Source organism: Hypanus sabinus, chromosome 6, assembly GCF_030144855.1.
Source record: "Hypanus sabinus isolate sHypSab1 chromosome 6, sHypSab1.hap1, whole genome shotgun sequence".
In the NCBI taxonomy this organism is placed as follows: Eukaryota; Metazoa; Chordata; class Chondrichthyes; order Myliobatiformes; family Dasyatidae; genus Hypanus; species Hypanus sabinus.
Genome location: NC_082711.1, coordinates 140,953,348 through 140,980,115, shown reverse-complemented (window position 1 = coordinate 140,980,115; position 26,768 = coordinate 140,953,348). Strand labels below are relative to the sequence as shown.

The following is a 26,768-nucleotide window of genomic DNA, read 5'->3' as shown; positions in this document are numbered from 1 at the left end:
CGTACTTCAAGTGTACGGTTTTTTAAAAAGCGTCAGTCACCGATTTTTGTCACTGATATTTGGCCAGAAGTAAGTAGTAAGAAAATTCAGACACGTTTTGCTCATTGAGGTTTCAAGCATTCAGGTTTGGAAATGTCAGAAATGCCAGGAGAGCAAATGAAATGATTTCTCTACTTCAACAAGTTAGGAAATACGATGAATTTGAAGATATCGAAAATCATATTGAATGTTACAATGAAAATGAAGATTTGGAGGATGCAGACATTGCTAGCATCGTACGAAGGCAGTCCGTTATCTGCACTAGGTGTTTGTGCTGATTTTGTTCATGTACGGTCAATCAAAGGAACATGGCAGCGTATACTGGATGAATTCCTCCATCAAGGAATTTTAAGAACTACTGCACAGCTTTATCATACTGTATTGGTAGTGTCCTAATTTGCTCTATCGTCATTCAGTCACATCTGGAATTTACAGTTAGCAGACGATTTCCCTCCCTGCCGCTTTGACATATTGGGAAATCATGTACTCGGCAGGTTACCGCAGTGGTTTGCCTTTGCCTTCTGCTGGGTGAGTTTAAAGGGATCACTACCTCTTGCAGTGGACGACCAGGACGTCTAAGTGCCTTGTCGTGCTCTTAGCGCTCCGCAACGCCTGCTGGCCGGCCGCCTTGACCGTTGCACCATTAATCGACCTCTTCCCCTCAATCCACCATGGCCAGACTTCACACGCTGGAATAGGCAGATCCCCTACCTCACCGAGGGTTGAAGACCCGTCGGCTACCCTCACCTGGTTTTTGCCCGTCTGCCGAGATGTTTTACCGCGGTGCGGCTGCTGCGTGTGTTACAGCTACTTGGAGCCACAGGTGAGAGCTGAGTGCCAGTTGGGGACCAAAGGTGAATGAGCTGCTCTGAAAAAGGGCATGGCAGGCCCCCCCATCAGAGGTGCTACCCCTTCCTAGACATCTCATACAGCCCAGTTTGCTCTATACTTCATTTAAATGCATTATTTGTTTCTCACTTAAACGATAGTCTATCTTTTTTAGATACATTTCAAACTATTTCCAATTATTTGCACCAAAATGTACTGTATTAATTTTTGTAATTTATAGTAATTGACTGTCTTTACACTGAACTGAGTCTTAATCAGAAACAGGTTTAATATCATTGGCATATGTCATGGAATTTGTTGTTATGGGGCAGCAGTACAGTGCAATGCATAATAAGAATTGTGAATTACAGTAAGAAGTATGTATAAAAATAAATTAAATAAGTAGTGCAAAAAATATAGTGAGGTAGTGTTTATGGATTCAATGCCCATTAAGAAATCTGATGGCAGAGGGGAAGAAGCTGTTCCTGAATCGTTGAGTGTGCACCCTCAGGCTTCTGTACCTCCTCCCTGATAGTATCAATGAGAAGAGGGCATGTCCTGACTGACAGGGGTCCTTAATGATGGGTGACACCTGTTTGAGGCATTGCTCCTTGAAGATGTCCTGGATGCTGGGGAGGCGAGTGTCGATGATGGAGTTGACTGAATTTACAACTTTCTGCAGCTTATTTCGATCCTGTGCAGTGCCCTCCCATACCAAATGTTGATGCAGCCAGCAGACAGTGATACGTATTGCAAAATAACAAACTTCACCTGATAATAAACTTGATTCTGATGCAAAATTCTGACCATCCCTGAAATACCCACTTGTTAATATGAGAAGACATAAATGATCATTCTTATATGGATAAATAGGCAAAATGTTGTAGGAGGCAGAACTTATAAACTTAGGCAGGTTTAATGAGCTCTGCCTCAGACATGACAGTCTGACAAAGAATATAGATACATTTAAATGGAAACAATTTGAACAGACAGACAAGTATTCCTGACCAGGAAAACTCGGGCATTGAGGAAAAGCTTCTTTCAAGCTGAATGAAACTGCATCAATCTTCTTTCTCTGCAGTAGCTACTGCATGAGAACCATGCTCCTTCAGATTTACAATTTAAACCTCCCGTGGACAATTACTACAATGAATGTAGCATTTTTCACACCTCCAACAAATGAAAGTGATCTGCAGAAAAGCCAGTAAATTGTTAACTTGGTTTATTATAGTTAAATATACAAGATGCAGTGAAATTAAGATAGAAGGCCATAATGAGGTTGATTGTGAGGTAAAAAGTCCATCTAATCATTTTTGGTTTTTATAGTCTTATTACAGTGGGGTAGAAATGGTCCTTGAGCCTGCAGGTACGCACGTTCTGGTTTTTGTATCTTCTCCCCGATGGAAGAGGGCGGCTGGGGTCTTTGATTATGTCGGCTGCTTCACAGGGGCTGCAGGAAATGCAGGCAGAGACCATGGAGGGGCTGATTTCCATGATGTGCTGAGCTGGGTCCACCGCCTTCAGAGGTTTCTTGTAGTGTTAGGCAGAGCAGTCGTCACAGCAAGCAGCGATATATCTGGATAGAGTATTTGCTCTGGTGCATTGATAAAAATTGGTGAGGGTCGAAGGGGAACATTCCACATTTCTTTACCTTCCTGAGAACATTGAGGCGTTGGCGAACCTCAGTGGCACACCTGAGTATATGTAGAAGGTGCACTGCATTAGAGAATGTGGTGAGCAAGTTACAGGCAAGCTCAGAGGGAAAACTACAAAATATATAGCGACAAGAGCCTGAAATGAAATTGCCAAGGAAATATAAAATCTAATCAATCTCATTGGAATTATTGTCTTATGTACTGAGATAAAAGCTTGACTTGCATACTGTACATACAGATCAGATAATACCATGGTGCAGAGTGGTAGAATAAAGTATAACAATGACAATGCAGAATAAAGTGTAACAGCTACTGGGAAAGAGCAGTATGGGTAAAAATAAAGGGGTAGCCATGGGCTCACACATTGCTCTCCCAGCAATACCTGCCTTTTCGTCAGCCACATGGAGGAGTTTATGTTCCGGCATTGCTCCCCAACTCTTCCTATGCTACATTGACAACCGGTGCTGCAACCTGCACCCATGCTGAGCTTGACAATTTCATTGACTTTACCTCCAGCTTCCACCTTGCCCGCAAGTTCATGTGTCTATTTCTGACACCTCCCTCCCCTTTCTCAATCTCTCTGTTTCCATCTCTGGAGACAGTCTATCTACTGATTTAAATTAGAAATCCACTGATTCTCACAGCTGTCTGGGCCATACCTCATCCCACCCTGTCACTTGTAAAAGTGCCATTCCCTTCTCTCAGACCCTCTGTCTATGTTGCATCTGCTCTAAGGCTGAGGCTTTCCATTCCACATGAGATGTCCTCCTCCTTCAAAGAAAGGGGCTTCCCTTCCTCCACCATCAATGCTTCCCTCTCCAGCACCTCTTCCATTTCCCGCACATCTACCCTCACTCTATCCTCTTGCCACCACACCAGGGATAGGGTTCCTCTTGTCCTTACATACCACTCCACTAGCCTCTGCATCCAGCATATACTTCTCCATAACTTCTGCCATCTCCAACAACATCCCACCACTATGTACACCCTTCCTTTCCCCCCACTTTCATCAGGGATTGTTCCCTATGCTCTTCCTTGTCCGGTCATCCCTCCTGGCACTTACCCTTGCAAGTGGAACAAGTGCCACACCTGCCTCTACACCTCCTCCCTCACTATCATTCAGGACCCCAAACAGTCCTTCCAGGTGAGTCAGTTGTGATCATCTGCCATATCCAGTGCTCCCAGTGTGGCCTCCTGTATATTGGTGAGACCCGGTGTAGATTGAGAGACCACTATATTGAGCGCCTTTACTCCATTAGCCACAAAAAGCAGTTTCCCAGTGGCCACCTATTTCAAACCTACTTCCCATTCTCATTCCAACATTTCAGCCCATGGCCTCCTCTCCTGCCACGATGGAGGCACAATCAGGTAGGAGGAGCAATACCTTATATTCCATCATGGGTAGTCTCTAACCTGATGGCATGAACATTGATTTTTCAAACTTCCGGTAATTGCCCCCCTCCTCTCCTTCCAATTCCCCATTCCCATTTCCCTCTCTCACCTTCTCTTTTCACCTGCCCATCACCTCCCTCTGGTGCTCCTCCCCCTTCCCTTTCTTCCATGGTCTCTCCCTCTCCCATCAGAATCCCTCTTCTCCAGCCCTTTATCTCTTTCACTAATCAACTTCCTAGCTCTTTACTTCACCCCCTCCTGCTCTCCCTGTTTCATCTGCCACCTTGTACTTCTTCCTCCCCCCCCCACACCTCTTATTCTGATTTTGTTCCTTCCTTTCCTTCCCTGATGAAAGGTCTTGGCCTGAAACGTCGACTGTTGACTCTTTTCCATAGATGTTGAGATGTTGCCTGGTCTGCTGAGTTCTTCCAGCATTGGCAGATTTTCTCGCGTTTGTGAGAAACAGGGACTGCTTTCATTTGCTGCATTTTGGTACAAATCAGATCAGAGCTGCTTGTTGTGATCTCTGCTCCTCACAGTGTTGTTGAGCTCACTCACAGCCGGAGACATGATCAAGGCCGACCATCATGTGTGGAGCAGGGGCTCCAACATGTGGCTGTATGGGGATGAAGTAAGAAGCTGAGAGGGGATAGGTGGAAGGGGTAGGGGGCTGAAGAAGAAGGAATCTAATAGGAGAGGACGGTGGACCATGGAAGAAAGGGATGAGGGAGGGGAACCAGAGGAAGGTGACGGACAGGTGAGGAGAAGAGAAGGGAATGAGAGGATATCCAGAACAGAGGGTGGAAAAAGGAATAAGGGGGAGGAGGAGGGGTGGAAAATTACTGGAAGCTGGAAAAATCAATGTTAATGCCATCAGGTTGGAGACTATCCAACTGATATTATATTTTCATCTAATTTTCCAAATTTCAATGGGGATCTGTTGTGTGTTTTGTGTTGCAAACACTTAGCACAGCAAAAGAGGGTGAATACGACAAGCAGACAGGTAAAGAGGGTGAATGCAACAGACAGACAAGTAAAGAGGGTGAATACAACAGACAGACAGGTAAAGAGGGTGAATGCAACAGGCAGACAGGTAAAGAGGGTGAATGCAACAGGCAGACAGGTAAAGAGGGAGACAGGTGCACTCGAAAGAGATGTACCGAAGCAGCTTAGTTCAGGGAGACAGCTCCAGAATGGAAGGTCTAATGTGGCTGCAGTTGTAACCAGAGATAGGGAGGGTTGAGGAGAGCGCACACAGGCACCAAAGTTCAAGAGAGTAGATTGTCAGACTGCGGAGTGCTGCAGAAATGCAGAGGGGAGAGTCTTTGAGATAATTTAAATATGGATGAGAATCTTTGACTTGACGCATCGAGTGATCGCCAGTGTAGAACAAGAGCATGGATGATGGATAAGCAGGATTATTTGCAAGCTATGTGACAGTCAGAGGGTTAAAGCAGCCATTACAGAACTGAAGAATGTACGGTCTTTACAGTCCTAAACAGACATTTGGAGGCTGACAGATACAAGGGTGGTTAATGGTCCATGAAGTTTTCTGAAAATGTTAAGAAAATATAAGCATGGCGGTTGATAATGACTTAATTAAGAAGGAGCGAATCTTCAGCATTGATTGATCACAGGATTCTGAATCAGAATTGCTTTGGCAAAACAATTAAGATGGTGTGAAATAAGCATAACTTGCAGCTGGAACCAGACTGGCAGGACTTAAGGGATGATCCCCCAATGTAACATTCTCTCAGCTTTTCTAAGCAATGACATAAATTGAAATGTTAGCTCTGTTTATTAAGATGCAAGGACCAATAAACTGGGAAGTAACCAGCTGGTTGTAATATGATAAGAAATAACAGTTTCAGTCACAAATATCTCCAGCAGTATTCTGGGGGCTCAGTGCCAGACTGTGCCCATGCTATTAAGAGATAATCAGAGGACTAAGTCAAGACAGAAATACCTGTGAGCTCTAGAGACCCATGTGGGAGGCGAGATCCTTGTACAAACTATCAGCAGCAAACAGTTCCTTGGTCACCTATAGCTGATTGGTTCCATACCTGTAACTGGGATGTTACACAGTTGGTGAATGGAAATGAAGGTGTTGCTGTGGTAACCGATAGTCCAGCTAAGACTGAAATCCGTCAGGCCAAAGTTGGACGACTAATGTGGCAACATTTCATCGGAGAACAGAATGAACAGGTGGGAGATGGTACTGCTTTGTGCAGAGGAAATCTGAGCAACTGAGTGTTTTGAGAAGGTAACTAAGAAAATTAATGAGGGTAAGGAAGTTGATGTTATCTAAATGTATTTTACTAAGATATTTGATAAAGTCCCATGTGGTAAGATGGTCCCGAGTATTAAGGCATATTGCAGCCAAGGCAAATTAGCTAATTGGATCCAAAACTGGCTTGTTGATAGGAAGCAGAGGGCAGTGGTAAAAGGATTTTTTTCTGATTGGATATGATCAGTGGGTACTGTAAGGATCAATGCTGGAAAATTTGTTGTTTGTGATAAACTATATACACCCAGTGGCCACTTTATTAGCTACCTACTGTACCTAATAGCTTGGCAGCTGAGTGTATGTTTGTGGTCTTCTGCTGTTGTAGCTCGTCCACTCTGATCAAAATGTAGCCTGTTCAGAAATGCTCTTCTGCAAGCCGCAGTTGTAGTGCATGGTTATTTGAGCTGTCACCATCCTGTCAGCTTGAACCAGTCTGGCCATTCTCCTCTGACCTCTCTCATTATTGAGGTGTTGTTCCCACAGAACTGCTGCTCACTGGATGTTTTTTGTTTCTTGCACCATCTCTGTAAAATCTAGAGCAGAGGTTCCCAATCCGGGGTCCAAGGACCCACCAGTTAATGGTACCACTCCATGGTATAAAAGTGGTTGGGACTCTGCTCTAGAGACCGTTGTGTGAGAAAATCCTAGGACTACTTTTCTCAAACTTTTTGCCCCGGTCTCAGGGAACCCCTGCATAACAATTATTATATCTACAGCTCATGTTACGTTAGCATGATTAGTAAGTTAAAGATATAATGATTCAAAAATAATTGTCAATGCTCTTTTGAGTAGAGAATGAATTTTTAGCCAACCTTTCTTGAAAAAAAACAGGTAGTTAAGCTTAACTTACCTCTCTTGAAATTAATCTCTTTCTGTCATTTTCATAAATTTTGAAAACTTATAAGGCAAGCATAATAAATTTCAGTTAAATGACTGGCTTAAGCCAAAATGAAATTTATTTTTTCTTGGCAGGTTTAATTTAAATAAAGGTTGTAAATTGATTTTAATTAATGCTATTTACAACATGAACATTTATTGACAATATTGAATAATAAAGTTACAAGAAAACATAAGCCAAAGCAATATGAATAAAAATATAGCTTAAGATACAATTTTATACAAGACTTTGAAGAAAACAGTTTCTTACCAAGTGACATGATCAGGCTCAAATCTAGGTCTAGCATGTGAAACCTGCACTTGTTTTTTGCTGCACTAATATTCAATTCTAGGTCAAACTTGAGGTAAGGACACACAGATTACACCTTTAACTGAAATTAGATGATTTCTATCCTTGCTCTTGATGTTTATTAAACAAGAAAAAGCTTGCTCACACATACAAGAAGTTGAAAACTGCAGCATAATGTTCATTGCTTGCCTATGAAAGGCAGGATACTCTTCTTTCACAGAAATCCTGAACTTGTCCAGGGGAAGGGCGGTAAATCTCATCTTGAGTGCACGATCAGACTGCAGCTCACAAAGTTCTCCCTCTTCTCTCAAAGTCAGTTCTCAGGCTGAGCAGACGATTTGGAGGTTCTGAAAAATACTGTTCAATTTTGTTCTGCAGTTCTTCCAGTGGTTTTCAATAAGACTCGAGACCTTCTGATACTTCCTCACTCTCAAGCCCAAGCAGTAGTGGAAACATATCAAGGCTTTCTTTTGCAACATGATTTTTTCAAAGATTCAGTTTTCTTTTAAATCCAAGAATGTTGTCATTTGAAGTCAAAACATTTTCTCCAGGGCCTTGCAGTGACTTGTTCAACTAGTTCATATGATGAAATATGTCTGCCAGGTAGGCTAGTTTCTTCAGCCATTCTTCATCTTCAAAGCACTCAGCAAAATCTGGCCTACAATTTTTTGAAAGTAATCCTGCAATTCACCTTTCAGCTTAGACAACCTGTTGAGACCCTTCCTCTGCTAAGCCACCAGATTTCTGTATGTGGCAGGAAACTGGTGTGCTCTTTGTCCAGGTTTTCACACATTTGGTTTTCAAACATTCTGTAGCATTATCCAAAACCTTTTTCATTTCATCTGAGTTTTTGACATCAGCACCTCCCTGTGAAGAAAGCAATGCAGGGTTTTCTTTTTTACAAGAGAAACAAAACTTTTCATGGAGCCAACTATTGATGGGACACCATCAGTGCAGATGCCAACACAGTTCCTCCAAGGCAGATCTTTTGTTTCCAGATATGAAGACAAAACATTAAATGTTTCTTGGCCTTTGCTTGTTTTGGTCATATCTTTGCAACAGAAAAAGTTCTCTTAAATTTCACTGTCATTTACAAATCTTACAAATGTTACATGACACTTATTGGTGAAAAATGTTGATTCATCAACCTGGATAGAGAAGCTTTTGATTTTCAGTTTATCACACAAAACCTCTTCAGCATCATGTGACATATCATCAATACATTGACTTATCGTACTGTTTGAGAGTGGCTGCCTTCTCATCTGAAGAAAAACCATGCAAGAGCCGATTCTTGAGCTGCCATATGCAGATGACTGTGATCTCCTCACACACACAGGGGATGCGCTACAGGCTGACGTCACGGTTCGCCAAGGCTGCAAGGGCTTTCCCGTTAAGGGTCAGTCTGAAGAAAACAATGATGCTCCATCAGAAGCCCTCTCATGGTGTTTACAAACTACCTTAGAGCACCATTGATGACCACCTTCTCATCATGGATGAGCGGCTCACTTACCTGAACAGTGTCATCTCCAACAACGCTATGGTAGTAAGGGACATTGACAATCGACTTGCCAGAGCCAGCAGTGTCTTTGGGCGCCTCCAGAAACGTGTGGAAGAGCCACCAGCTGCGCCTGTCCACAAAACTCTTGGTGTGCAGGGCTGCCATCGTCACAACACTGCTCTACGGCTCTGAAGCCTGGGTCTTGTAACGTAAGCAAATCTGTTTGCTTGAGCACTTCCATCAGCACCGCCTCCACTGCATCATGGGTGTCAGCTGGCAGGATCATGTCTCCAACAACAAAGTCCTGGAGAAGGCTCAGCTTCTGAGCATTGCTCAGGCAGCTCCGCATGGACAACTCCAGGTCACCGAAAGCAGTACTCTACGGAGAACTCTTTCAGGGCAAGAAAGATCGTAGTGCCCCGTGCAAGAGGTACAAAAACCAACTTAAGCAGCAGCTCTCTCAGGCAAATATCGAGGTCAATGAGTGGCAGCAGCTGGCTTGTGATAGAAACTGCTGGAGATCGCTGCTCCACAGTGTAGCCAAGAATTTTGAGGAATTCAGAAGAGTGACTGCTAAAGAGAAGAGGAAATGCAGGAAGGATCCTATTACCAAAGCACCTGAATCCCAGCAGTTCCCGTGCCACCTACTGTTCCAGAGTCTGCAGATCCAGAATTGGCCTCTACAGTCACCAACGATAGTGCTTTAGCTCCTGAGGAGTCTTCTTCCCTCCTGACCTTTGCAAGTGAAGAACCAGCCATCATCATCATTGAATGTGAAACCTTTTCAATTGTTCATACTGCATTTTCCCCTAACAATATACCTACTATAATTTTACATGTTGGCATTATTAGGTTCTCACCACTGTATGACTTTTCCTTTTCTGGGTAGTAAGTTCTGCTACTAAGTAACTTGCTTCTTGGACCCTTTTACTGACTGTGACTTTATTAGCAAAAGGTTTACTCTGTTTTGAGATTCCAATAGTTATTTAAAATAATCAGCACTTTTGGCTGTAGTTTATAGTTAAGTGTCCAGGCACAGTGGAATAGGACAACTTGGATTACCAGTCCATGCAAAACCCATTGATAAGTAGCTTTCATGGCAAAGTCGGCCTCTTATGTGTCCATTGTTCCACTAGTGCAGTGAATTGACTCAGAAGGTTGTAATTCAAAAATCATCACCTTGGACCATCAGACATGTCTGTAAAACACAGGGGTTAGTAAAATACCAAAGCGTGCGAGCCCACTCAATGCTCGGAAAACTCACTCCACGCTCCTCATCAGCCTTCCGTCTCCCTGTCTGTGCAATATGACCCTCACTAATTATCCATGGCCTCTTTTATCTCACGTCAAAAACTGAGAATGCACTCAGCCAAATAAACAGACTCCTACTGCTCACTGCCATACTGGGCTGCGAGATCTCTAATGAGATTGTTAACGTGCCTGCTCTGTCACTGGCCAGCACCACTAGCATCACTCATTGTGCAGATTTGTAAAAAAACGATGTTTATTTTATTTAATCATGATCTCTCACAGAACCTTGATTGACCTCTCACTGAACCTTAGGGTTCTGTGGATCCCCAGTTGAGAAACCCTGTCCTAGGAGATCAGCATTTACTGCGATACTCAAACCACCCTGTCTGGCACCAACAATTGTTCCACGGTCAAAGTCACTTAGATTACATTTCTTCCCCATTCTGATGTTTGCTCTGAACAGCAACTTAACCTCTTGACCATATCTGCTTGCTTTTATACATTGAGTTGCTGCCACATTGTTGGCTGGTTAGGTACTTGCATGAACAAACAAGTGTACAAGTGCAGCTAATAAAGTGGCCACTGAGTGTATATTAACAACTTGGATGTGCATGTAAGGGTGAATATTTGTGAATGAGATGAAAATTTGCAGTGTTGTAGATAGTGATGGAAGTATTTTAAGACTACTGCAGGAGAGAGATTGGACAGAAAGCTGGGTGAACATTGACAGATGGAGCTTCTTCCTGCCAAGTGTAGGGAAGTCAAATAGGGGTAGGATATACAGTAAATGGTAGGGAAGTAAGGAATGCTGATGAACTTCCTTCAAAATTGAATGTTGACGAAAGCAAATGTCATGCTTGCCTTCATAGGTCAGAGCATAAAATATAAAGGTTGTGACTTTATGATGCAACTTTGCAAATACTGGTTAGATCACACTAGGGTTATAGAACCATTTCTCGTTACCACATTTACTAGAAGGATGTGCTGAAGCGAGTGAGGAGGAGAGTCAGGATGTTGCCTGGATGGAGGACTTTAATTACACGGAGAGTCTGGATGGGATGAGTTTGCTTCCCTTGAGTGAAGGAAGATGAGGAATGTCTTGATAAGATTATGAGACATTGGTGAAGTAGAAAAGGTGAATTACGTGGCTATGATAAATAAGATGCTATAGTTTTAAGGTGAGTAGAAGGAGTTTTAAAAGGTATCACAGGAGACAGTAAGAGAGACAGAGACAATGTTACACGAAGTCTGGTTGATCTTTGGAATCCGCTGCCAGGTGAGGTGCAGGAATCAAGCACATGTGAGAGATATGTAGACACTCACTTGGATAGGCAAGACCTGTGTAACCCCCTGGGTCGCCTCAGGCTTGCTCAGCTCGTTCTCGTCTAGGGGGAGCAGCCTTTGGCCCCGCCGAACTGGGTAATCAGCTGGTGTGGATACTGTGTGATGTCCCCGCCTCGCCCAAAAACAGACAGTACACCATAAGCAATTAAATGAGTACAATTTATAAAGGTTAATATAACTAAGTGAATAATAACAATACAGTATATATGAAGAGAAAAAATAAAGAAAAGGCGCCAAACTTATCAAAGTCCAAACCACTTTCTGCACAACCGCTGGAGCTCAATTACTGAAGTCTTCTGGCCACCATTCGACCCCCTCCGAACTCCTCGACTCGCAGCTCAGGACCCTCCGAGTGGTCAACCAAGCACATCTAGCTTTATCCCCCCTCCTCGGAGTACCTCCTGGCCTCGGATCCCCGCTTGGGGTCCGTTCCTCGCCCAGCTTACAGCATTGCGTCCTCTCTCTCGACCCCCTCGCGCCGATCTCCCCAAAAGCCCGTCAACAAAAGCTTACAGACTCAGAAGAAAGAACATTAATCCCCATTTGGTTTACAAAGGAATACAATTCTCCCAGCACTCTCTCGCAACAAAGAAACATTCCTGCTTTTAACAAAACAAAGAAGCCCTTTCCCAACAGTAACAAAGAAAAAAGAAGAAACCCCTTTTACACTTGGAAAGATATGGGCCTAATGCAAACAAATGGAATTAGTGCAGATGGGCAAACTGGCTTGATATGGTGGGCTGAAGCACCAGTTTCTGCATTGGACGACTCAGTGATAAAGAGGGTTTAACTCCCAACTGAACAGTCTGAGAACCTTGGATTGTAGAAAAATGCAAGGACAAAGGGTTTCAGGGAAAGGTGTGAGAGTGGAATTCAGCAAGTGCTGTGTGTTGCACATCCAAGACTATTCATCTCGCATTTTGACAAATAGTACACTGAAAGCTTTGAGTGCTTGTGTAATTAAGGGCTTGAATAGAGTTAAGTAGTCTTTTCACCAGTTGCTGCTTATGTGATTCCATTATAAGTGTGAAAGACAGGCAGAATGCTGGCAACCATGGCAACCGTAAATATGGTCATGAATCACCTGCAGTGACAGTTCCTTACCAGGTCACATTAACACAACCTGGTACAGCTCACTTCACCAGCAAACCTGGAGGTTTCAGTGCAAGAAACAAGATGACTTCTGAATGGTTCCAAAACTGAAGAACAAAGGTAGGGCATGAAAGACAGTAAAATTGAGATGAACATATGTATTTAATCTTTAATCTGCTAATTACATACAGGGTTGGAATAATTAGTGATATTCACTGAATAGAAAATGTGGACTCTGGGGCAGTTTTGTCAAGAGGTTTATACCTTACATATTTCAAAGTGCATTTATAATCAAAGAATGTATACGTAAATCATTCAACCTTGAGATTTGTTTCCTTACAGGCAGTCGCAAAGCAAGGAACCCAAAAGAACCCAATTAAAAATAATAAGACCAAACCCCGGTGCCCACAGAGAAAGAGAAAAATAACACAAACCAAACCATATAAACAATAGAAATGGGCAGCAACAACAGCATTCCCAACCAAATTGAGTCCTTAGATCCAAATCCCCGGAGCAGTCCGGAGAAAGCCCGAAGCCTCGGAATTCAGTTCATCATATTAGCAGGGAAAGTTGCTGCGAAGTTCTCAGACATGAAGCACAACACCTTTTGTTAATTCGGTATGTTTGTAGCACTTTCTAGTAGTTCAGACGAAGGCAGTATTCTCTTCACCTCTTGTTACAAGTTGTGCACTTGATCCCATACTTGGACTAAAACACTTAATGCTGAGAGTGGGCTGCACTGTCTGGTGAGGGGGTATTTTTTTCAGTTGAAATATTATATCTTCCTCTGAAAAGCTTAGCCATCCTTGTTCTACTGCACTCCTTGCTCAAAGGCTGGTGACGTGGATGGGTGATGAATGGCATCCGTGGCTGTCAGGCCTACCAGGTTGGTAGGTTTTGAGACTGGATGTCCGTGTGAGCAGGAGGCATGAGGGCCTGTCAGTCAGTGAGCCCGGAGTTGAAGCCTGGAGTTCCGGGTCCCATCATTGATCAAAGATCAATCGGAAGTTCAGAACTTTTGATGGCTGAATCCTGGAGACTGGAGGCCTGTCCTGGAGTTGGAGGACTGTCTGTTTGTTTGGATGGGTGGGAGGGAGGGAAGGGACTTGTTGTGCTGTTTATGCTTCATTGCTTGTTGTGTTCTGCCTGTTCTGTTGAACATGCTATATTAGCATCAGAATGCATGCCGACATTTGTGGACTGCCTCCAGCTCATCCTTAGGTGTACTGGTTGTTAATGAAAACAGCCCTTTCACTGTACTTTTCCATGTACGTATGATAAGTTAATGAATATGAATCTGAAACAGTGGGTCAGCCAGTAAATGTAATGGGAAACTATCAGTCTATGTTCCAGTCCCGTGCAGGTGAAGGATCTGGATCCAAAACATTAACTGTCCATCACCCTTTTCAGATTCTGTCTGTCCAGCAGTTTGCCTTAAGCCCCAGATTCCAGCATCTCAGGTCTCCTGTGTCTCTTTGGAGACCTTGGTATAGTTCCCATTTCTCACATTTACCTCCAACAGCAATGGTGTGGCAAACCCTCAAGTGTTCATTTTCTCTGCTCTCGTTGTGACTCGCAATCTCAGATCCCAGGCCAAGCAGTAACTTACACCCAGCCATTATAAGATTTTGTTTCTTGTTCCCCTGAAGATCCCAATTGCAATGTTTCATTGCATCCTTGAGCTGTAATTATCTGAATATGTAAGTGTACAGCTGCAAATGGGGAATGAGATTAGCAAAACTCCAATTCCAAGTGCCTGGTTAAATCTGGCAATTTACTAATTTAATGGCTCGTTGCTTTAAGCTGAAGGCAAGGTATGAAATAAGACAATTATTGTTATCTGGAGAGGAGGGTGAAAGCTGTAACCTTAATTTAACTTGGAAGGCAAATTAAGGATTTTAGCAAATTGGAATGAAAGACTTCAATGTGCATTAAATTGATACATAATTCCAATATGTTTGACTCCTGTGCATTTCTTAGTTCCTTATTAACTCCTTTGGTGTGCAGATTCTTGAGGGATAATCCTTGTTTGGGGAGTTTCATAACAGTCGCAATTGTCCAGTGCACACCACTACCATAAATACAAATACTTGTTTGAGTATTGTGGATTTATTTTTCATATTTCAGATTATCTTGGCAACAAAAGTATACTTATCTCCATCAAGGAAATGTTGAGGTAGATGCCTTCAATAGAATAAGGTCCATCCTTTTGTAACACCCGGGGAAAGGTTTCACTGCTAACGTAATGGTTTTTCTGTAGAAGCAGTGTTGGGGTTATAGTGAGAGATAACGGGTGCTTTGGATTTGAGCTGTCCAATGATGGGAGAGTGTTTTCGTGCCATATGGCTGGCACCAGGGTGATCTGGGTCTTTTGTTCTGCGGGAGATGAAGAGAGAAGATGCCGGAGCAGAGTTATGACCTGGCGAAGGCCGGGGGGACTGAAGGATGATCGACGAAGGGGAAATGTGAGCTCCAACTTGTGACTGTTTCATTAAAATGGGCCCTTTTCTTTTTTTGCTTTGTCTGCACTTACCCAGTGAAATTAAGGATTATAAAGCCAAATCGTTTAATTGCATGTGGTGTGCTGTCTGTTATTTTGGGGTACTGATTTGTAACAGGGTAACACATCACGCAGCATCCACACAAACAGTGGGGTTCTGGGGTGGACTCGCATCCCAATCTCACCCGTTTGGCAGGGCCAGAGATCGACTTCCCTAGACCCAACAGCCGACAGAACCTGAGGGTTACACTTATACGAGCCAGTCCGGATTTAACAACACCATCTGAGCTTCAGGGTGACGTGCCAAGTTTACTGTCATGTGCACAGGCCCGGTGAGGTTCAGGTACAGTGAAAAACTTGCTGCAACAACATCACAGGCACATAGGTACAAATGAAATGTTACCCCCACCCTCACCAAAGCTTGCAGGAACTATGTCTTATTTGTAACCTATTTGCCTTATGCTTTGTTTAAAATAACATAGTTCTGGAGGACTGTAAATTCTTAAGGTTTATTTCCTAATAAATTAAAGCTCTAAGTCACAACATGATTTCCTATTAATGTCAACAACCTGAGTTACCTGCATTGACTCGAGCTATGATAAATAATGGTGCTTGCAAGCCCCACTTTAATCATAGTTTGTTGTAGATGAGATAAAGGTGACAGCGGTTTGTCTGTAATGGTATTGCTTCATGGAACATAGAAGAGTACAGCACAAGAACAGGCCACAATGTTGTGCCGAACGAGCTAAAAACAAATCTCAAACACCTAAACACTAATCCCTCCTAACTACACAAGGCCTATATCCCTCCATCTTCCTCATATCCATGTGCCTGTCTAAGCATCTCTTGAAGGCCTCTAATGTGTTTGCCTCTACCTCCACACCAGACAGCATATTCCAGGCACCCACCACTCTCTGAGTAAAAAACTTACCCCTCACAACCCCCTTGAACCTGCCCCCCCTCGCATTCAATCCATGCCCTCTGGTATTAGACATTTCATCCCGGGGGAAACAGATACACCCTGTCTACTCTGTGCCTCTCATAATCTTATAAACCTCTATCAGATCTCTCCTCGGAGAAAATATCCTGAGTTTATCCAGCCTCTCATGATTGCACAGGCCCTCTAAACCAGGCGGCATCCTGGTAAACCTCTTCTGATCCTTCTCCAAAGCCTCAACATCCTTCATACAGCGGGGCAACCAGAACTGGGTGCAATACTCCAGATGTGGCCTAATTAGAATTTTATAAAGTTGCAACATAATCTCTTGAATTTTGAACTCAGTGCCTCGACTAATAAAAGCAAAGGGTCTTGCCTTGTTAAGATACCTTCCCCTTGCATTTGCCCTACCAGGGTGCAACACCTCATATTTTTCCAGGTTATTCTCCATCTGCCATTTCTCTACCCATATCTGCAACAAATCCATGAGGGGTGATTGATAAGTTTGTGGCCTAAGGTAGAAGGAGATGAGTTATACAGCTTTCGTTACATGCACATGCAGGTCAACTCTTTGAGTGATTATGCAGAAAGTTTGAAGTTAATAACTCATTTCCATCTACCTTAGGCCACGAACTTATCAAAAAACCCTAATGTTACTAACTTGAAACTTTCTGCATAATCACTCACAGAGTTGACCTGCATGTGCATGTAATGAGAGCTGTATAACTCATCTCCTTCTACCTTAGACCACAAACTTATCAATCACCCTTCTGTGAACACTATCTGGAGGTCCAAGATCTGTATGCTCCATGACCGCTGGACTAAGTGTGTAAATGTAGGAAGGGACTATGTTGAAAAATAAACGTGCTAGGTTTTCTAAAATTGACTCCTTCTACCTTAGGTCACAAACCTATCCATCACCCCTCGTGTATCGTGCTGTATTCTTTGCCAGTCTTTTACACTATCCTCAGCGCCACAAATCTTGGTATCATCCAGAAATTACTAACCCACCCATCTACATTTTCATCCAGGTCATTTATATACTTCACAAACAGTAGAGGTCCCAGCACAGATCCCTGTGGAACACCATGAATTACAGATCTCCAGCTCGTATGAGTCCTTTCAACCACTACCCTCTGTCTGCTATGCGCAAGCCAGTTCTGGGTCCAAACACTTTCTGGGACAGTTCTGGGCCACAGACCCCATGCATCTTAATCTTCTGAATTAGCCTCAGTAATCTCTTCAGTACAGTAATTTCATTCACTTCCAAGCCTCTGACGTTTTTCTTTGAAATAGATTTCATGCACAGCTCGAAGATGACTGACTGACCCCAAGTCTCCGCAGTGGTCCTGCTGTCCTTTTGGTAAGACTCTGGGTGAATTATGTGAATCTGGAGGGAGCCAGTTTTAAGAACAGAATTAGGATCAGGAATAATTAGTCTGTACCATGAGACTGCGCTGCTTTTCCAAATCATGGTTGAACATCATTCACTCCACTTTCTTGTCTTATTTCTGTGATTCTGATTACTGAAGCACTCACCCTGATATCCTGACTTAAGCTCTCTCTGTTCTAGTCCTGTATGTACTTTTTGACAGAGCACCAAAAGCCTACGAGGGTAGACAACTCTATGAAGATATTTCTCAGCACTACACCACCAACTCTTTATCTCAACAGTCTGATAGACCTAGATTCTATCCTCTCTGTAAAAGGATGCAATTAAAACTCCAGGTTTGCTGAGTCTTCATATCTAAGATCATTCAGCTTTTCTTGTTAAAAGGACTTAATCTCCACTTATTACGTAAACCACAAATATAATGAGAAGTGAGGTTGGGACCCAGATGAGGGGTGTTCTCCATATACAAGGAGCATTCGACAGTAGTTAAGAGTGACTGTAACACTGGAATTCAATACATTCAGCTTGTGTTCCAGCTTCATTCTAGGCTAGAAGAATGGCTTTAGTCCCAAGGGAATTCATAATTTTAATGAAATTGAGATTTGCCTCTTCATACAAGCCTGCGTCACCTTTCTTTCGAAGGCAATCATCTTTTGGTTTCTCTGTGGTTCAAGGAGACTCATGCTGGACTCCTGCCTTGAAATTTCTCACCCGTGCTTGCTCCCTGAAAACTGCCTGCTGATTCCCAAATTCCAGTTGGTAGCTTTGGGTTCCATTGTGCCCCACTGGCTGCCTTAGCTATTTCTACTCTCTCTAGACTCATGACTGTGTGGCTAGCACAGTTCAAACGTTATCTATAAATATTCCAATGACACAACTGTTGTTGGCAGATTCTCAGATGATGACGAGGAGACGTTCAGAAGCGAGATAGATCAGTTGGCTGAGTGATATTGAAACAACAACCTGACTGAAACAACAACATCAGTAAGACCAAGGAATTATTTGTGGGTTTCGAAAAGGGGAAGTCAGAAATACATGCAGCAGTCTTCATCGAGGGGGTCAGCAGTGGAAAGGATTAACAGCTTCTGAGTATTAACAACTATGAAGAGCCATCCTGGACTCAACATATTGATGTAATCATGAAGAAGGCACAACAATGCCTATACTTTGTTAGGAGTTTGAAGCAATTTGGTATGTCATCAAAGATTGTTAAATTTGTCAAATTTCTACAGGTTCACCATAGAGCGGATTCTGCCTGGTTGACTGATTGCATCACTGTCTGGCATGGAGATGTCAATGCACAGGTTCAGAAAAAGCTGCAGAAGGCTGTGAGCTCAGCGAGTTCCATCAGGGGCACTTGCCCGCCCACCATCGTGAACATCTTCAAAAGGCCATGCCTTAAGAAGGAAGCATCCATCACGAAGGGTCCTTATTTTGGATCAACAGCCTCCAGTTATCTTGACAGACATGAACAACTACCTTCCATCTTTCTGGCTCTCCTCCAAGAGGACCACAACCTTGAGGTAGGGTTTGGAGGCTTGTGTGCCTCAATGACCCAGAGAGCTACATTGGCTGGAGTCGGGGCTTTATGCTTTGGCTCTTGGTAGGGTCTCCCAGGCCAAACAAGTCAAAAGGTGGAGGCCAGACTAAGAGTGGTCCACCAGTTGTCCAGGTTTGGTGGTTTAGCTTAGGGCTAACAACACTGACTGGTAAAATAAAATTGTTACAGAAACAATGAAGATTCCTTCTGCATCTGAGTTCAACAGTATTCCAGGGCTAGCATGACTGAGAGTAGTGAGAACCGTGAGGAAGCTACTGACATGATGAAGGAAGCCCTGAACACCAACAGAAATGGTGGATCTTCATTGCTGCCCTAATCACCAGTGGCATAATGGGCAGTAAGTCTCTGTCCCTAGCTACCTCTGCTATATATATTATTTTTAATTTCCAGAGATCTATTATCCTTCATTTAACTCATTGTCACTCATTTTTCCCGACTAAGCTCACTGTTCTGTACCTCTTCTTTTTATCAGTGTTCTATATCAGACAGTGCAGCTTTCTCCGCACCTGCTCTCTAGCACCAGGCAGGTGGCTGGTGCAGAGGAACAGGGAAATACCTGCTGTAGCTGCCAGTAAAATTAGTACTGTTGCCATCCCAACAAGATTCTTTCTGGCAGGAAGTGCCAGCAGCTGCTCAGAGGCAAGATCTGGCCTTAAATGATGTTGCTCAATTCAGCTGCTCAATTACAGCTCTTTAAACAGATCCTGGCATCACTTCGTTCTTCCCCATGCAAGGTGCCTCATCATTTTTAACTGTTATGATAGGTTTTTGGAACTGAATCATCTGTGCACACTCTAAATCTGCAGGTGATCATTCTAGGCAGGGAAATCACAACAGGAAAGGCGATCAGAATTTCAAACACTCAGCACCTTGAATCAATGAAGCACTTCGGATAAGATCAAATATCCTTTTGTGGCTTTTCAGGGCTACAGTCAAGCAAAATTTAATAATAAGCATGAGGAAGTCTGCAGATGCTGAACATCCAAAGCAACACACACACAAAATGCTGACGGAACTCAGCAGGTCAGTCTGCACATATCGAAAAAAGTAAGCAGTTGACGCTTCAGTCCGAGACCCTTCCTCAGGACTGAAAGGGAAGGGGGAAGCTGCCAGAATGTAAAGGTGTAGGGGAGGGGAAGGAGTTTCACTAGAAGGTGTTAGGTCAAGCCAGGTGGGAGGGAAAGGTAAAGGGCTGGAGAAGAAGGAATCTGATAGGAGAGGAGAGTGGACCATAGGAGAATGGGAAAGAGGAGAGGACCCAGGGGAAGTGATAGAAAAGTAAGAAGAGGTGAAAAGCCAGAATGAAGAATAGAAGAAGAGTGGAGGGGAAGGTAAAATAATTTTTCATGCCATCAGGTTAGAGGCTATCCAAACAGAATTAAGGTGTTGCTCCTCCATCCTGAGAGTGGAAGCTTAACTTAGTAATTAAGTTTCAGAGATGAGATGGAATCAAAAAGTTAGTCAATAAAATAGGTTTTAGCAGCTATCTTAAAGAAAGAAAGAGAAGTTGGAAGTCAACATATGGAGAAGCAGCTAAACAAAGAGCAGGGAGTAGACATTTTCAATTAATTTAATTCAGTTGTTTTAAATACATTTAGCAGGTCTTATCCATTGATTTTTGTGTGTCTACATACCGGCTTTGCTTGTGTGTGTGTGTGTGTGTGTGTGTGTGTGTGTGTGTGTGTGTGTGTGTGTGTGTGTGTGTGTGTGTGTGTGTGTGTGTGTGTGTGTGTGTGTGTGTGTGTGTGTGTGTGTGCGTGCGTGTACACACATACACTCAGTGGCCACTTTACTAGGCACACTATACCTCTGCTTGTTACTGCAAATATTTAAACAGCCAGTTGTGTGGCAGCAACTCAATACTATATATAAAAGCATGCAGTCACTGTCAAGAGGTTTAGTTGTCCAGATTTGCATACGAATTGTGAAGAAATGTGATCTAAGTGATTTGACTGTGGAGTGATTGTTATGCCGGACAAGATGGTTTGAGTATCTCAGAAGCTGCTGCTCTCAGAGATCGTCACACACAGCAGTCTCTAGAGTTTACAGAGAATGGTGTGATAAATTAGAAAGCGAGCAGCAGCTCTGTGAGTGGCAACACCTTGTTAAAGAGAGAGGTCAGAGGAGAATGGCCAATCTGGTTCAATCTGACAGGAAGGTGACAGTAACTCAAATAAGCAGGCATCACAACAGTGGTGTTCAGCGAGAGCATCTCTGCATGCACGACACGTTGAACCTTGAAGTGGATGGGCTACAGCAGCTGAAGACGATGAGCTCTCAGTGGCCACTTTATTAGGTGCAGGAGGCAATCAGAAGTCTTCTGAGTACTGGGCCGGACACCGAGCTGGGACCAGGGTCATCACTTAAGGGGCGGGGTGGGTGTGGGTGAAGGGAGCAGGCAAAGTCTGCATCGTCGGGTCAAATTCCACACTCTAAGTGCATTGTAAGTGCCTTTCCTTCTGGAGAACACCTTAAGGTTTCCTTTCTCGATTGTAAATTGTGCTACTTACTATTCAAGTCTCCAAAACTTTCTAGCTTGAGAACATGGTATTTTATTTTATGTGCATCTCAATTGTTCTTTCCAATTAAGTATTTAGCTTATAAACAGACACTGCTGGAAATTCTCATCAGGTCAAGCAACAACTGTGGAAAGAGAAACAGCATTAATGGTTCTGGTCACCAAAATTCAGAGTAGATTTTATCATCAAAGTATATATACAGTATGTCACCATATAAAAGCCTGAGATTCATTTTCTGGTAAACATACTCAGCAAATCTATAGAATAGTAACTATAACAGGATCGATGAAAGATCTACAGGAGACAACAAATTGTGCAAATATAAATAAATAGCAATAAATAATGAGAAAAAGAGTCCTTGAAAGTGAGTCCGTTGGTTGTGAGAACGTTTCAATGATGGGGGAAATGAAGTTGAGTGTAGTTAGGCCATTTTGTTCGAGAGCCTGAAGGTTGAACCTGGTGGCTTGAGTTCTGAGGCTCTTGTACCTTTTACCTGACAGCAGCAAGAAAAGAGTATACCCTGGGTGGTGAGGATTTCTGATGATGAATGCTGCTTTCCTACAACAGTGTTTCATATAGATGTGCTCAATGGTTGGGGGGGCTTTACCGGTGTTGTACTGGGCTGATCCACTATCTTTGTAGGATTTTCCATTCAAAGGCATTGGTGTGATGTATGACCCATGACTTAAACAGCAACTGCTATGTCTTGCAGCTTACGTTTCCAACATTTTATTTCTCTCTACTCTGTCCTTATTCATCTCCCTCTATTTTCACAGAACAGTATTTATTCGCCCCTCTTGGAAGGCAGCAACAGAATTTATGCCCCCTGGACCATCTTGATCACACCCTATTGCAAGCATTCTTTTTGCTCTCTCCACCCTCTCCTCCTATGTGATTTGAACCACACTTGTTCTGTTGGTTGCAACGGTTTTCCACCAGATGCTATCCGGTTGGCTCTTCATACAACCCTGGAACATCAGGACAGCAAATATGCATACACCAGGATGCTCTGAATCGATTACAGATTGGCATTTAACACCACCTTCCCCTCTAAACTAATCAGTAAACTCCAAGACCTGGGCATGAATACACCCTTATGTAATTGGATCCTGGATTTCCTCATTTGTAGACCCCAGTCAGTTTGGATTGGCAAAATCATCTCCTCCACAATCTCCATCAGAACAGGATCATCACAGAGATTTGTACTTAGCCCTCGCTCGACTCACTTTAGTTACATATGACTGTGTGGCCAGGTACAGCTCCGACACAATATACAAGTCTGCTGATCACACCACTGTTGTGGTCTGTATCAAAGGGAGTGATGAATGAGCATACAGGAAGGAGATTGAAAACTTGGCTGAGTGGTGTAATAACAACAGCCTCTCACTCAGTGTCAATAAGACCAAGGAACTGATTGTAGACTTCAGGAGAGGGAAACCAGAGGTCCATGAGCCAGTACTCATCGGAGGATCGGAGGTATAGAGAGGCAGTAACTTTAAATTTCTTAGTGGCACTATCTCAGAGGGCCCGTCCTAGACCCATCATATAAGTACAATTGTAAAAAAAGCTGCTTCCTCGGGAGTTGGCAGAGATTTGTCATGTTATCAAAAACCTTGGCAAACTTCTAGAGATTTGTAGTGGAAAGTGTGCTGACTGGCTGCATTACAGGCTGGCTTGGCAACACCAATGCCTTTGAGCAGAAAATCCTACAAAAGGTAGTGGATTCAGCCCAGTTTGCTGTATACATTAATGATCTGGATGATGGGGTGGTAAACTGGATTAGTAAGTATGCAGATGATAATAAGATAGGTGGCATTGTGGATAATGAAGTAGGTTTTCAAAGTTTGCAGAGAGATTTAGGCCAGTTAGAAGAGTGGGCTGAAAGATGGCAGATGGAGTTTAATGCTGATTAGTGTAAGGTGCTACATTTTGGTAGGAATAATCAAAATATGACATACATGGTAAATGGTAGGGCATTGAGGAATGTAGTAGAACAGAGTGATCTAGGAATAATGGTTCCCTGAAGGTGGAATCTCATGTGGATATGGTGGTGAAGAAAGATTTTGGTATGCTAGCCTTTATAAATCAGAGCATTGAGTATAGGAGTTGGGATGTAATGTTAAAATTGTACAAGGCATTGTTGAGGCCAAATTTGGAGTATTGTGTACATTTCTGGTCACCAAATTATAGGAAAGATATCAACAAAATAGAGAGAGTGCAGAGGAGATTTACTAGAATTTTACCGGGGTTTCAGCACCTAAGTTACAGAGAAAGGTTGAACAAGTTAGGTCTTTATTTTTTGAAGCATAGAAGGTTGAGGGGGGACTTGATAGAGGTATTTAAAATAATGAGGGGGATAGATAGAGTTGACATGGATAGGCTTTTTCCATTGAGAGTAGGGGAGATTCAAACAAGAGGACATGAGTTGAGAGTTAGGGGGCAAAAGTTTAAGGGTAACATGAGGGGGAATTTCTTTACTCAGAGAATGGTAGATGTGTGGAATGAACTTCTAGTAGAAGTGGTAGAGGCAGGTTCGGTATTGTAATTTAAAGTAAAATTGGATGGGTATATGGACAGGAAAGGAATGGAGGATTATGGGCTGAGTGTGGGCCAGTGGGACTAGGTGAGAGTAAGCATTCGGCACGGACTAGAAGGGCTGAGATGGCCTGTTTCCGTTCTGTAATTGTTTTATGGTTATATGGGTAAAAAACTCCCATAATTGAGCACATCTACATGAAACTTTGGTGTAGGAAAGCAGCATCCATTATCAAAGATCCTCACCACCCAGGCAATGCTCTTTATGTGCTGCTGTCATCATGTAGAAGGTAGAAGAGCCTCAGGACTCAAACCACCAGGTTCAAGAACAGTTACTATCCCTCAACCATCAGGCTCTTGAACAAAAGGGGATAGCTACACTCATTTAAGGATACTTTTTAATTGTTACTTCATGCTCGTTATTTATTGCTATTTATTCATATTTGCATTTGTACAGTTTGTTACAGTTTACAGTTACTGCTCTATAGATCTGCTAAGTATATCCACAGGGAAGGAGTCTCAGGCTTGTATGTGGTGACATGTCTGTACTCTGATAATATATTTTCTTTTGAGCTTTGAATTCTACTTTGTACTTTTCTCATTTTCCCCATTCTGGTGAAAGGTCAACGACATGAAACATTAACTTCATGTTGACATCATCTGACTTGCTGAGCATTTATAGGCTTGTCTCTTTTTACCTCAGATTTCTAATATCTGCATCTTTTTGTCCTGTTACATGGGTGTAAATCTTGGAAGATGCAGTGAGTAATGTTAAGCAATGTGCGTGCACCAAAAGCCTCCATTCAGGGATGTGTGAGTTGCTTATTTTTTAAACTGTAAGCTTGTCAGAGCTGCCTTACCTCTTAGCAATCAGCTTGCTTTATGTTAGGAATGGGAGGAGCCCACTTGGACCTTTGAGCCTGCTTCATCAGCGGGGCAACACAGTTAAAGGAGTTGTTGGCTTATAGCTCCAGTGGCTTGGTTTAGTTCTGACTACCACTGCTATCTGTGTGGAGTTTGCATGCTCTTCCTGTGATTGCCTGGGTTTCCTCCTACATCCCAAATTTGTGCAAGCTGACAGGCCACAGTGAATTGCTCCAACTGTGAAAGTGTGTGTTATAATCTATGGGGAGTTGTTGAGAAAGTGGGTAAAATAAAACGGGAGGCTTAGTGTAAGATTAGTGTAAATGAGTGATTGATGGTCAGCAGGGCCTTATGCTCTATGATTCTATGACTCTGTTCAAGAGGATTAGCACTAATCTGATTGAAACTCTGTTCTGTATTCCTGTCAACCTCCAGTAACCACTCACCCTTTCGCAAATCAATAAACTGTCTACCTCTGCCTGAAAAATATTCAAACATTCTGCTTAAACTGCTCTTGAGGATGAGAGCTCCTAAAATTAGGATCTCTGAGAAAAAAAAGTTCCATTATTTTTAATCAGTAGCCCTGGTTCTAGATGGTAATTTATTTTGAATTATTTAACTTAACACTACTCTTATTAACAACCCAATGGCACATGAAAGAGGCACTGCTCAGATGGACAAGGGTAGTCAGGAGGCCCCTAATGACTTGCCACTTGCGGGGCTGAGAGGGAAATTAAAATGTATGCGGTCTCCATTCTGTTCCTCCTTCAGGTTGACTTACCAAAGAGGCTGCTTGTTCAGCAGTTCATTGTCTGAATCACAATCTATAGATCAGGGAAATGGCATGCCTGTGTTAACTGCGTAGTGCAGTAGGCTACTTATTGATGGGCAGAGAAGCTAAGAGAGACTGAAATAGCCGGCCTCATTTTAAAAGACCCTTTCAATCTTTAGTCTGTAAATGCCACGGATAAGGACTGACATTTAGTGTCTAATGGGAAATGAAATACAATTACTGCAAAAAGCCTCAGCCTTTAGAACAGGTTGCAAGTAACAGCTGCTGTCTCGTGTCCGTTGTTCTAAACAAGGTAAAATTCTTTAAAAATATACTTTCATTTTATACCAGTTCTGAAATTTCCTCATGAATAGTGCAGCAAAATATTTAACACTTTTGTCTCCCATTTTACGTTATAGAATCAGAAATACACAACCCACAAGGAGATGATTTGGACAATTTTGGACTTCAGAAAGGACGAGAGAACAGATATCAATCATCAGAGAGGGATCAGAAGTGGAGACAGTGAGAAATTTCATGTTCCTGGGTGTCAATATCACCGAGGATCTAACAGTTTTGAACAAGGTTGGAGGCGACATCGGATGTACAACAACCCTGGCAGGGTTTGCAAGACATTACTTCCTACAAAGCGAGACCCAATAGCATGAATGGCAGCGATGCTTCACTACCAGATGAATTCTACGCCTTCTATGCCCGCTTTGAAAGGGAGAATGTAACTACAGCTGTGAAGATCCCTGCTGCACCCGGTGACCCTGTGATCTCTGTCACAGACGCCTATATTAGGCTATCTTTAAAGGGGGTGAACCCTTGCAAGGCAGAAAGTCCTGATGCAGTACCTGATAAGGCTCTGAAAACTTCTGCAAACCAACTGGAGGGAGTATTCCAGGACATTTTCAACCTCTCACTGCTATGGCCAGAAGTTCCCACTCTCATCTACAGTGATGAAATGCTTTGAGAGGTTGTTCATGACTAGACTGAACTCCTGCCTCAGCAGGGACCTGGACCCACTGCAATTTTCCTATTGTAAACAGCAGATGCAATCTCAATGACTCTTCACAGGGCCTTGGACCACCTGGACAACACAAATACCTATG

General features: G+C 43.0%; 1 long non-coding RNA gene across 1 annotated transcript in view; it reads left to right on the top strand.

The window, feature by feature from the left end:
- The window catches only part of LOC132395909 (uncharacterized), a 78,060-nt gene extending 51,475 nt beyond the window's left edge, over window positions 1-26,585 (top strand). The window contains exon 3 of the long non-coding RNA XR_009512783.1: window positions 26,073-26,585. This is a non-coding gene — a long non-coding RNA (uncharacterized LOC132395909). The remainder of the gene's footprint in view (window positions 1-26,072) is intronic.
- Window positions 26,586-26,768: the final 183 nt, after the last annotated feature.